The following is a 14,909-nucleotide window of genomic DNA, read 5'->3' as shown; positions in this document are numbered from 1 at the left end:
GATTGTGTGTGGTGTTTGAGTTGGGTCTGCGCCTCAGAGTTAGGGTGAGGGCCGAGGAGGGAGGAGAGGATGTGTATGTGAGGGGAATGAGGGAGATTAGTAGTATGAGGTTTAGGGTAGAGATTGGTGATTCCATTTTCAGAAGTTATTGAGGAGGGGAATGTGGGGAATAGGATTAAATAGGTTGTGATTGTGAGAGTGGGTGAATTGGATTAAATAGATTCACCTAAGAGAAAGTAGATTCACATAATGATAGGTGGATTTTCCTAAAGATGAAGGGATAAGACTTAACAAAAAGAGGACTTAGGATAATGACAAGGAGGATTCATTTAAGGATATGGCATATTCACCTAAGGGATAGTGTATTCTCCCAAGAATATGGAAAAATTATTGATTGGTGGAATGACATAGTAGATCAAGGAATGATACAAGGGTAGATTCACCTAAATATAGGGTAAATTCAGCAAAAAGGGTACCCATGAGATTGTGGTACTGAGTACCTATCTATGGATGGTGTATTTGGATACAAGTATGATGAAACCATGCTTGTGTATGATGAAACAAAGTCCAGATCTCTATTATAGGTCCAACATAATCTCTATTATTTGAGACACCATTTTATTAGCATATCCAATTAGGGTAATTTATGGGTTTAATTATGGATCATGTTGTCTATTTCCATGCACTATTGAACTTATTTGGATGTATTGTGATTATTTTAATTTTGAAGTTATAAATAAATTATGTTTGTACCTTAGAAAGGGTAACTCCAATTGATGTTTGGGCAGTTTATTTGAAAACTTATGGTGATTATTGCCCTATGTTATGTAATGGAGTTATTTTTACACTAAGTAATTAACTAGAAAAATGAATTTGTATTGTTGTACAAGTATGATGAAACCATGCTTGTGTGTTTACATGTTTGTGCATCCTATTGAGAACCAACCTCGTTGTTGACGAACTCAATAAATGTGGTGTTAAGTAGAAGAATGGAAAACTCAAGAAGCTATGGTGACATATTGTGGCATTAGTAGGGATTATCTCTATTGACCACACCTTTCAAAGATAGTATCCCCTAGTTCTCCTCATAGAATGGACCATTGGATGGCTCATAGTGGTATCCTATCCTACATTTATCTTGATGGCATTGCCGATAGTTGGTATGCGGTTCTTGGTACGGGTTTCCTCTTACCCTATTGTCTTATTTATATCTTTGTTCCAACATGTGGAGATTGATTTTTGTCATGCTATGATGATTTTCATGTTTGCATGTGTTTTGACATTATGCAAATAGATATTATGTCACACCATACTTATGTTTTGATATAGTGTAGGTGATGGTTACATGTTGTTGATGGTAGCGATTTGGGTTCAAAGACACAATTCCACACACACACACAAATATTTGAAGATGCATTTTATATTATTCCTTCTTAGTGGCGATTAGTGTTGGAAGATTTGCACACATGTAGAGAGGAACTCAAGTTAGATACAATAGGTTGTGTTTGATAACATATGAATGTGCCTCATGATATATACATATAGCTTTGGTGTGTGACATGCATGCACATTTTTCCATAAGACACATTGCTATGTGGCATGTGCCCTATGCATGTCTTCTTTGTGAGGCACATTGCTATGTGCAATGTGGCCCTAGGTGTGTCTTCTCTATGAGGTGTATTACCATGATATGTTAGGATTTGTAGTGTGCAGGCCACAAATGCATGCATGAGGGACTATTATTATAGTCATGTTTTTTGGGCATGTAGCCTAGGCATGTCTTCTCCATTAGGTACATGGCCATGCCGTGTGGGAGTTTTTGTGTTCATGCCACAAATGCACACATGAGGGACTATTATTGGAGTCATGATGAATCTTCACTCTATTTAGCCACAATTTCTAGTCGTATAGTTATGTAATGTGCACTTTTAAGGATTGTGAAGTTTCCTTCAATTATTGATGATCTCTCATCTTTGTTGCATGGGCCAACAATTTTATTTTATCTTATTTGAATTAGTTTAATCACTATTGTGAGTTTTCTCTATTGTGTAGTTATTGTGACTATGTTTGATTTGCTATTGGAATTGAACACATTTATTTGACTTATTATTGTTACTATTTTTTCTTTCTTTCAATATTTATGATCTTTGGTAGTTTAGTGAAACTCTTGCTATTTTTAAATGTTGCCTTCTTTGTTGTGATGTGATTCCTCACCAAGATCGACATAGATAACCTTGGATGAGTGTATATAAGGAATCAAACATTGGGAAAATTTGAGGATAGGGGTAAGTGTTTGTTGTATGGGTAGCTACAATCCACTTGTACATTCTTAGTGATTATTGACGGCTATGTCTTGGAGCTGGCTAATCCCATTAAACAAACAAGGGGGAAGTCATACATAATCGTATGGATCCTCCCTAGTTGTGTGTGGATTCAAGACCATCATTTCATATGGTTCTTGGTTACTTTGTGAGACCATGGCATCCTCTTAGACCAATATGTGAGCCTTGTATTGTTATCCCTGCAATGTAGATGAATAAGTGTATGTTAAAATAAATGCTTTGCTTAGAATACTCAAAAATGTCTCTCAGAAAGTCTGCAACAGGCAAACTTTTAGTAAGAATTTGCAGACACAATGCTCAGAAATTCACACAATCAGCTACATTAAATACGTTCTCTATTAAGTTCAATGGTTTTGGTTCGATTTGCAATTTTTGTGAAGCTTTTGCACTGAAGTTTCCATAGCCTGATTTTTTTGCCTGTGATGAAAGACCATGTCAGATAATATCAGCGAAGAACAAAATAAGGAGACAATTGCTAGATTATGGTCTAACTTGAAAAGAAAAGGTGATGGGAAATGTTATTGTCCCTGCAAAATTTGTAAGGGCTTAAAGACTAGAAGACTTCTAATCAAAACAGCTAAGAAACATTGTAGGTAGCATGGTCACATTGAAGGGGGACATGATTATCATCCACTGGTAAGTTGTTCATTATATCGTTTTAACAATTTATATACATAAGAAATCACTTGATAATGAGATCATGATCACGGTTTATTTATGTATATCAATTTTATATAGGTGGAGCACCCTAGAGCACATAGTATGGATCAACAAAACCCTAAGAATATGGTTTTCGAAGTGGAGGAACATGGAGGTGTGAATATCGAAGCTGAAGATAATGATCCCATGGAAGATGACGATCATGCACCAGAAAACACAATTGAAGATGATGGTACAAATACATTGATCCATGACACATTTAGTACTAGCACAGCTGATCATGATGATCAGGATGACCTTGATGTTCATGATTCACCTCTTCTTGAGATGGCTGATGATGATGGTGATGGTGTCGGTGATGGTGATGACAATGACGATGACGAACACAATGACGACGACGACGACAACGACGACGACGACGAGGATGATGATGATGATGATGATGATGATGATGATGATGATGATGATGATGAAGATCAATGACATGGATGAAATGTATGAGATGCGATTATTATATTATCTATTTAATATTGATATCTTGATACAAATTGATTTGACTTATATGGTTACATAAATAATTCATATGTTTTGAATTCTAATGCCATTACTTAATTAATTCATGATGCACCTCTAGCTATGTGATAGATGATGATTTAAAATACATATGTGATGGTTTACATGCTTATGATGATACATGTGACATTTTTTGAACTTTGTGTTTATTTATGGAATGTGGACTACTTATTAGCTATGTGATGGATGGTGATTTATGATACGTATGTGATGGATTACATGTTTATGATGATACATATGTGATTCTTATGATGCTCAATTACATATATGATGATACATATGTGATGCTTATGATGCTTATGATGCTTATGATACTGTAGTATTTATTGTTTATCAAATTACAAATGTAATGCTTATGATGCTCAATTGTTGGTGCAGGAACCTGAACCCCTTTGACGAGGATCCTGCACAGTCTCATGGATCGATAGGTATAAGTCAATACACCTTATAGAAATAATATATTTTTAAAAAATTACAAGAAAAACAAACTTCCTCAGTTTTTCAAACCTCAACATTAGCAGCAAATCTAATACAGTTATCAACACTTGAGGCCCCATTTGGACTTACTCAAATTTTAATCTCAACATCAACTTTATGGTCGACTTCTTCATCAATATTACCCTCATTTGCAAAATATCTCTCTCATTACCAACTAACTCTCTCATTTGATGGTGCACAGGTATCACCAAATAGGTATTTGTCAGATGTGTCTTCCTCGAGTGAGGGAAATGCATGAATAGAAGAGGAAAGTGAGACATGTGGTAGATCTCAAATAGGGAGATCAACTAGAGGTCAAAAGATTAGAAGAAAATCCAATAAACGCATGGAATTTTTTCTTGCTCAAGGGGGGTCATGTTCTTATGATGATGAGACCAAAGGTGACATTGAGGTGCCCTTGAGGTACAAACATCTACTGAAACAATGTGTACCCAAGAAACTTCCTCCAATAAACACTGATTTTTGTGTTAATGAGAGGATATATCACATAGCACCTTCGTCGTTACATGGTTTGGGCCTATTTTCCATGGACAGCATAAAGGTCTGTTACAACAAAGTTGTTGAATTTATGGAGTTTGTTGGACCTTGTTACAATTATAATGATCGGATGCAGATTGTTCGATATAAAAAAAGTATGCGTAGGTATGCACTATCAGCCAATTATATACAACAAAAAGATAATGATCAAAGTAAACGAGTGGTTGTATACATTGATGGAAGGCCAAAAGCAACATGGAATATTGCAGGTTTTATAAATAGTACAGGACCTGGGTCAACTAATAAGCAACCCAATTGCATATTTGAGGCACGTGAGGGAAATTGTGTGTTTGTATGTGCGATAAAATCAATAAGTGCAGGGGAAGAGCTGCTAATCGATTACAATTTGAATCATATAGATATAAACAAAGTTACTATCATGGGGGTGGTATGTACTATATATATACCATTTAAGCCAACTTCCAATTAATGAATCCAATAAACCATTGTATTATTAAGTTTTTTTGCTAAGTCTATTGGTTTCATTTCACTAACGTTTTTATATTTTTTCTTTGTCACAGGGCCACATGGATCCACCACATAGCACAGATAGGGGTGTAGGTCCCGACACGTCTACGGAGTAGGTAAACCTCATTGTAATTGTACAAATTAGATAGAATCAAACTGTTACATTATGATCTTTTCTTGAGTGTTTTGAAGTAATTTTGATAGTGTTAATTATATTCTTGTCACAGACGGATGTTCGGGATAAGGGAAAGGAACCTGCAGTACCTCAACACCTCCATAGGGATGTGGGGTGCTCAACAGTGTTATGCGTTGATGACATCGCACTTAACGCAAACTCTATGCAATTTGTACAAAAGAATATTAGAAAAATTAGGCAAGAGATTGTTGATTTGGCAACCATAAGTCCTCAGACTGATGAGATAACAAAGAGGGTGCAACTATTGTTGATGACAATGGAAAACTTGCAAGTAAGCAGTAATGAAAGCTTTAATCATAACAAAAGTTCAATAATGGTTTATATTTTTATCTCTTTTATGTCATTAACTAAAATATGTATGTGTTGTTTTTACAGAAATTTATAGGGCCTCATCATCCTGGTGGCGATGATCAGGGTATTGCGAGTAGTTCAGGTGATGACCATGTTCTATATATTAAAACCACTCCTTTGGACTTGTGAACTTGCTTTTTTAATGTTTTACATATTTAATGTATTACTCTTCAGGTGCTGACATGGGTCTGAGGTCGAGCCCAACTGTATTGCTGATTGCAATGTCGGCGACACGTAGCATGCAAACATCATTTGTTGCACCGGCTCATGTTGACCCGCCCACTGGTGGTAGATCCCTCTTTTTCTCTCTCTTTCGTTATGTGTTTATTACCCTTGAAGTGTTCTTTCTTGGAGGCATTTCATAGTGGATTCATTTACTGTGGCAGGAGATGCACATGAGGATGCGCCAGAGGTGAGTACTGCTGATAACATACCATCATTTCCTGGATCTTCCTGTATTGCTAGTATGGGAACGTTGCAGGCCACATTGGTGGTGAGCGACGAAGAATTGATTCCCTTGAAGATACAGAAGGTTCCAGGTACTTTAAAAATATTATTATATATAGTCTAATTGTAATTTACTTACTGATCACTCATTTTGGATTAATGATCCCATGTTTTTTTTGCAGGAAATGATATTTTTTATAAAAATCTTAATGATATTTCATTGCAGATATTTGGGCCCACCATACGTAAAAGGTGGAACATCATATGTGAACTAACCCTTATCCACTATTTTGATTTCATATCATTGCTAGAATAGTTTTCCTTTTATCCATTTCTTGAACTATATCAAAGGTAGCTTCAGTTTCTTTCTAAATCTAACAGGTTTGTTTTTGCTTTAAAGGTGGAATGACCAAGAAAAAAAGTTAAAAGATGAACTCACAAACCGTATGGTAGGGTTGTTTGGAAATGACACATTCGACAAGACTAAGCTCCTGGAAAAATCTGGCACATATCTAAAGTATGTGAGGGACCAATACAGGACACATTTAGAGAAGAACGTAAAGTATGAGTGTCCCCCCATGATTCCAGAGAGGGAGTGGAAGGACCTAATTTTGGATGCAAAGGAGAGAATTGAAAGGAAAAAAGGAAATACACCACCAGACGCCAGAAGAAGGTATGTGATACTATTAAGAATGTGAATATGTACTAATTATTCATTATATTTATATAATCTAACATATTTCAAACTTTTCATAGATTGAGTGACACGTCAAAGGCAACCAAGGCAAGACAAGAAAAGCATGGGCAACACAAACTCGGCTCTGGTGGTTATATAAAACTTGCCGCACGAATTGTAAGAATCAGTAAATTAAGTATCACATCAAAATATTTATAAATTGTAAAAAAAAAAAAATTTATCAAACAATACAAGCAAAATTCACAATACTAAGCAAAAATGCAGGGCTCTGAATTCAATAGAGCGCCCACGGAAGATGAGAAGAGAATTGGCTACCAGCAAGGCTATATAGCTGTAGCTGAACGGCTACGAGAATTGAGTGGGCAAACACGAGATTCTAATGCATCTGTCACAACGGTAATTAAGCTAAATGAAAATTATTTCAAATTGAATACTTAACCAATAATCTATTTGATGTTTAAGTTTCAACATAAAGTGACTATATTTTTTTAAAATAAGCAAGCAATGATAACATTGTGCGTGACATTGGAATGCAGCATGATAATCGTGGAACAGAACCTGTACATGAAGGTCCGGATGTGCATCCTAGTAGTGGAGGTATTCATTTGCTATTCAAATTTTTTTATGTAATTATTAATACAATTAAACATCTTAAATTGAAAATTAGTGTAGTAATTAATGTAACCTTTATTGTTAATATTTTAGAGCATGTAGTCAGTGGTGACCAAGTGGAGCATGATCCGGGTAGACAACATCAGGAACGTGATGTTCCCCAATCAGGTAAAGAGGACCACTGTTATTTCTTTAAACAAATTTTATTGCAATTGGTGTATTGATTAATGTAACGTTTCATATTTCAACTCCAGAGGATCTAGAGGGTGCTCAGCATGTCGAGGTTGAGGCTAGACAAAATGATGTGGAAGATGATGTGGCCCCATCAGGTAAAGAGTGTAACGGTTGTGTTCTTTAAATTAATGAAATACTTGTAACAATAATAAAAAAATGTTTTGAATTTAACCCAATTCTTTGTTATTGCAGAGGACCCCCCTTTGGTTCAACATCCTCGTCCTTTGTATAGGACTAGGCATACATCAAGAGCACGAGAAGAGGGCATAACATCCGCAGATGGGGGAAATGATGAAGAAACCAATGTTCCACTTAGTCTTTTCATAGCTTCAAAGAAAAAAGAAAGAAAGAAATGATTGTAATCTACCTTATTTGATAATGACTGATTTTTATGTGTAATGAATGTAATTATGTGCTAATGAATGTTCATGAATGATATGTGTTGATGATTATTGATGAATGTTGCATTTTAATGAAAGTTAATGAATTTTATGTGTTAATGAACGTTATGTGATAATGAATGAATGTTATATTTTAATAATGGATGAAAGAATGAATGAATGTTAGATGTTAACGGGGAATTTAGAGTGATGTTAGGGGGGTGGGGGAGGGGCCAAATGAGTTTCCACCTTCACGTGGTTGGCCCTGTTAAGTAGAGAATATTAAACTATTCTCGAAACAAAGCGAAGCTCAATTATAAGATGTGAAATGTTTGAAAGGTGAGAGTCCACAAACAGATGTGAAATGTTTAAGTAGGCCTCCCAATGAAGTGGATCTCATAGACATGAAGAATCCTATATAGAGAATCATTGAGAGCCCTTGAAGAAGAAAATTTGAACTTCGATGAAGCAATACATGATGGAGGAATATCTTGCAAGAGGAAATCAAAGTCATTATGGTGTCATCTAGATCTGAAATGTGGTCTACTTTTCAAAAAAGTAAAGATGCTTGGTATGAATGTGTCCTAGTGGGGTGAATCTAGAAGACATATAATCCTATTGCAAAGAATCATGGAAAGTTCTAGAAGAAGCAACTTTTAATTCTGAAGTAGCAACGTGTACAAGAGATGTTCTCATTTGTAGATGGAGTATCAAGAGGAGGATCACTAGTCCATGGACCATGTCATTGTTGTTAAATACCTACGCTTTTGTTCATAGTCACTTGGTGTAGGAATGAATTCAACGAGATAGGGTAGGGGATCCTACATAATGTAATTATGGTTTCCCCATCTACCTCTACCATTGTGATTAAAGGGGTCTCAATCATAGAAGGGTGGATAAGGTAGCATGGATAGGGAGGGCAGGTACAAATTTACCCACTAAGCACACCACCTCATATGGATGGCGGACTGCCACATGGGGCCAAGAGGGATGGTATATCCGCTCTTGGGCTTAGCATGTGGACAGCTTTGGGTGCCCTATCATGTTTCTCATCCAATCCCTATTATGGTTTAACTCCAATTATGCATTATAGATATTGTGTAGTCACATAAAATTGAAATAGTTATGAATATATGCTATCTAAACCTAGTTGAACTGGTTGCTCTATGAATTATACTTTCAATACTTGTCTAACATGATTGCAGGTTTTATCTAACATGTTTGCAGGTTTCAAAAATTATTCTAATACCCTGATGGTATTGTTTCTTCATTGGGACTACTCACATGCATTCGAGGAATGCTAAACTATCATATTCACATAATATTGTCTCAATAATAAAAAGAGAACCCTAGGTCATCTTTATAATTATATGCTTTTGATCTTGCAACTCTGCGACTGCAAATAAGATTTTAGTGGGATTCTAGGACTTCTCCTATGTTTTGATTTTTGCTTTCTCCATTGGGGCTATATTGTTCTAGGGTCTTAAACTAAGACAGTGATTGTCTCCTATAGCTTCATCCCTAGTTGTCATTTGTATAATTTGATGCCAATAAGGACTGATATGTTGCTCCTTTCAGTGAAGTGTCATAGTTCTTTGGACTGCTCATACCATATTCTAAAATTTTATGAAAACCCTACAATGAAAGACTCCTTGACTATCATCGTTGTTTGTATCTTACCATTGTGGATTTGAGTCTTGATTTGACTATATGGCTTCTCTCAATAGAAAACTGTTTAAGGCATTTGTAACTTCTAATCCATGACTTCTCATCAAGCTTTGGCACATTGAGATTGGAACAGGGATCCTATACACCATCACTAGAGATTATCAACAAGAGAAGACTCACCTATTGATCCTTTGAACTGATAATTCTTGATTGCCTTTTTGACTCATCGTGCTTTGTAATGGTGATTATCTTATTTATGGCTTGATGGATATTGATCTCTTTCTCACAAGTGTTTCAACTAATCTTTGATGAATACAAACCCTTCTCTTTTGTTGAGTGCAAATATCATGAATACATTTATTTTTCTTAACTATCCATAATGACATTTTCAAATATCTGAGACTACACTTAGGCCTATTGTCTCTTGATTCTTCATTGGACTGTAGTTTCTTTGATAGTTCTTTGTAGCTTTATCTTTGAATGGTCACTGTCTTATTTGTAGCTTTGTATTTCATTTATGGTGGTAGACCTCATGCAATGTTTTCACCTTTAAAACCAACACTAAACCTTTCGACAACCATCTTCATAGATAGTTTGATATCAAATTGTGATACAACATTAATCATTTCACCACTGTTATCAATTATATTTTTGCATGCTCAGTGTCCATGCCTTCATTATGCTTGAGTTGCTGCTGCAACTTTATTACTGTCAAATCTGCTTCATGATGTCTTGTATGCATATGACATAATGCTAACCTATTTATCAGTGCTATAGACTTTTCACTTTGTGTCATGGCATCCTTTTATCTTTCATCAAGATCTGGGGGTGAAGAAAATAATTATGACACTAAATACCTATGACCTTGCACTATGAACTGCCCTTGCACATCTTCTAGAACTTCATGGGCTATGGAAATACTGTGATTTTGACCTTTCACAGCCTTTTGATTCTTTTTTGGGCTGCTAGATGGTTGTCTCTGATCTAACTGTAGACCTTGGTGCTTCATATTTATTGTTCTCTCTTGAAAAGACTCAGATTAGGACCTCTATTCATGCTTTGACAGTGATACTTGACACTGTCATCTCCATATCATGGCCACTGTCATTCATCAAATCTCATATATTGTTGCTCTCAGTGTTATACCTATCAGTTATCCATGTTGAAGACTCTCACACACCTTCTAACACTATCTTAGACTTGGCTTTTGCTATTTAATACAACATAAGACTGTAATGAGGCTGATATGTGTCATTTATTTGACAATTTCTAATGTCTGGTAGATGTCTTTGATGCTCTCAAATTGTTCTTGAAGCTTATATGGCTTGGTTATGATCCTTATAAGCTTTTAGACTGATTTAGGCACTATGATCTCACTGCAAATTTATCATTTATTGGTTGTTCTTTTGTTGATAGTGACATTTATCACTACTTTCATCTGAGGCAATCACTTCTTGACAGTCAAAAGGTTGCCCATCAATTAGTTTTCATTGTCTTTAGCTTCTTGAGACCTCTTATTTATTGATAGAGAAACACAATATATTCTTCAATAATCAATCAAACCTACTCAATGTAACCCTATAACTTGTAATTTTCTGTTGTGATTGTCTTTGTGTTTTGAACCGTAAAAAACTCTTATCATTGTCTTTTTAATTCAAAACCCTTCTTCATTACAAGCTCTAAGTAATCTATTCCTTGCTATACTTATGATTATCTATTAATGCTATTCAAGAATTGGGGAAAACCTAGACACTATTATCAATGTCTAAACCTTCTAACAGACTACTCTACTAGTCCTTACTGTCATTGTTATTTTGGTGGAGGCTGGACTATACTTCATTTGAAACAAACAAACCATCCATACAAATCATGCTTTCTCAAAAATGTGAAATCCTAGACTAGAGTAAAGAAGATAGCTAGCCCAGACATGAAATGCTTTGAATGTTCCAGACACGTAGCTACTCTTTGTTAGAATTTCCCTTCTAATTTTGCAACATGTCATGGTTCTCCTTCTACGTGGTTGTCATACTGCACCTTCGACTAGAGCTTACCAAACTGAATACTAGGGTTTTCTCCCATCAAAAGTAGAGTCCTCTACCAATGAACTCGAGATCCTCATCTTTACCACAGGTTTATCTCGAATTTTGATTGACCTTAGTTAGAATGGGCATTGAATAGTCTAAGAAAATTACCTCCAAAATGTTAAACTCAAACTTCAACTCATGAATTATAAGGCCATGCAAGTTCTTATTTCTCTTTTGATGAGAGAGGGTAGAGAAAGAGAAGTAGAGAGGGAGAGAAGAAGAGAGGGATGGAGAAAGAGACCTAGAGAGGGGAGAGAGAAGAGAGATAGTAGAGAAATCTTTTTCTATAAAAAAAAAATTTCCAAAAAATCGGCCTACCATCGGAATTCCGACATCAAAGGGTAAAAATTCCGACAGAGGAGTGTCGTCGGATGCACAGCATCCTCGTTGGAACTCTCCTGGAGCCATCGCAACTCCGACAGAGGAGTGCCATCGGATGCACAACATCCTCGTCGGAATTTTTACCCTTTGATGTCGGAATTCCAACGGTAGGCCAAGATCGCGACGGTATTCTTTCTGGGTATGACCATCCATGGCAGCCGTCGGAAAGGTTCGAGAGGATGTCGGAATTGCGACGACCACAAGGATAGTCGGAACTTCCAACAAAAAGTTTTCAACGGCTATTTTTGTCGGTAGTGCGACGAAATTGCGTCGGAATGACGACGATTTGCCATCGAAATTTTGACCTGAATGTACTAGTGGGCCTTGAGTTTATGGTTCTTGTATGTTATTTACATTTCCACTATGAATTGAGTTCTCTCCTTGGCCATTGTTGTTTTCGTTGTTGCCTCCATGGTTGCATCCATTATTGTCTCCATTGTTTGCACAAATATTTATTCCCATTTGTCTAAGCCATCATTTCTATTAAAAGTTTTAAATGTTGATTTTTTTTGTTATGCCCTTTGTTCTACGGCTTGTCCTCTAATCAAGGCATCTAACAAATTCAAAAATCTCTCCTCTTGGATCTCCTGCACTCTTGCAACCCATATTTTATATGTTATGTCTCTCTAAAGCCTTTGTTCCTCTACAATTAAACTAAGAGAAAAAAAAAATTGCAATAATGTAATGGAAATGGTGATTGTTTCCAACCTAACATATCATTGTTTCGCCATATTGTATCATCCAAGTTGGTAAGATACATTGCTCTAATAGCACTTTAATAGGATGCCCTAATTGACCTTCTTCTTCTTTTATGTTTTGCAATGGTTTTGAGATTATAAACAAAGTGCAGCTAATAAAGTAACTTACAGCAATTTAATGACTCGGAAGTTTGACAAAACTCATATATATATGAAGCTAAAAATTCCTGATTTTTCTTTTGATTTGAAAATACAGTTTTTCCCAAAAGTAAGAGCAACCCATATCATTAAATAGCATAACAAATCTAATTCAAACATACCTAGAAAGTGAAACATTAAATAGCTTGAGTTGTTCATGAAATTTGCAAATATCACTCTAAAAATGGATGCCAAACTCTAGAAAACTCTAGCAATGATAAGGAAGATTATAACAATGTAGTTTCCCATTCTAAACGTCCTCAAACTACTAAAGAAGACACCAAAACCCTATCTGATCAGCTTTAGAAAGCTCACATCCCTCCTTAGCAATGTACGATCAGCCTTAAGGAAGGTACAACTAGCAAAAAGAAATGAATAAACAACAAACCCTCCCCTTAATCTTCTTCAATCATTCTATAACAAACTAATATGCAATAAACCTCTATCAAAACTGAAATAAAATCCAAAAGTTGCCCAACTATGAAATCTGAGATGAAATCACCAAGATATTCTCTAGATTATTTCTCTCAACAACGTGGAGAATGTTTCTTGCAAGGGTTTTTGTCCTCACAAACTTGAGAAGAACAATCTCATCCAAAAAAAAAGCAATATGCAAAGTATCAAACTCAGCTTAAGAGAAATGATCTCCAACTTTCTCTTTTATATTTTCCCTAAAAGGGGTTGGCCTCTCCTAGATAGTCTTTCAAAAATATTTTTAAAAAATCAAAAACTTCATAAAGTGCATTTAGTCACCAAATAGCCCTATTTACTAAATATTTGCATTGCACTTTAATCCTCATGCCCAAATAGTCTTTATTTCAAATATATTAAATAATGATAAAGTCAAATATTTAATTTAACTTTATAATATATTCACTTATCATTATTTAAAAGAAAATCACTAGACTATACCAAAGGCCCAATGATATTTACTACTCCCATCGACATGTCTAAAGATATAAATGTTAACATCTGGTGCAATTGACACCCAAACTGACTTACTAAAACTAGTATGGGGAAACTCGTGTGAAATTACTCCAATAAAGCATGTTATGCTCATCTTAACTATCAGAACAAAAATAATCATCTAATAGTGTCATCACATTGGATAAACTACCTCCAAAGTCCCCTAACCCTAACTCATTAGCCTACGAGAACCCAACTGAATGGGTTAACAGCCCACCCTATTGAAGTTAGGAAAGGGGTATTACAGAAAGAGTATGTATAATATGTAGTCAAGTAGAAGAGTTAAGTCATTACAAATTCAACAAAGATGTTGGTCACTATAGCCAATCCATGGAAGAGTTCAATTCAATTATGTAAATATAAGCTCATTATTTAAATACTCGAGGTGTGTGGTGCAATTACATTGTTGGGTTGAATTAGCTATCCAACATCAAGACAATTTTGTTTCATTCAATAATTGGTGGAATTCTTCTTCTGAAATTATCTCAGAACTCTAAATAAGGTCATCATGTTAGGGAGTGGATTTTGTTTATCTTCACATCTTCTCACAACTTAGCCTCAAACTAGAAGTTGTTATAGTAATCAAGAAAATCACATAATTAATCATCTCTAATTAAGTCCCTTATTACTTTATTACACTTAAGGTAAACTTAGGAGTGTTTTTCTTTTATTAAATTAGGTTAAATATGACACATGTTATCTCATTATATAGAATGTGCACACTTGTCATAGGTTGATTCAATCTTCCTCAACGTTTCTTTGTCCTTTCTATGGGGATCCATCTTTCATTGTAATCATTCATTTTGGTTTATTCATCAGTACAATTCTCAAGTTGTTGAGCAAATCTATCTTTCTTAATCTCCATTTCCGATAGGTATTTGTGACAGGGATTTTGCTTGCAATTGATTGTTGGGACTTA

The sequence above is a fragment of the Cryptomeria japonica genome, chromosome 6, assembly GCF_030272615.1.
Source record: "Cryptomeria japonica chromosome 6, Sugi_1.0, whole genome shotgun sequence".
NCBI classification, from domain to species: domain Eukaryota; kingdom Viridiplantae; phylum Streptophyta; class Pinopsida; order Cupressales; family Cupressaceae; genus Cryptomeria; species Cryptomeria japonica.
Note: the sequence above shows the minus strand (reverse complement) of the source record.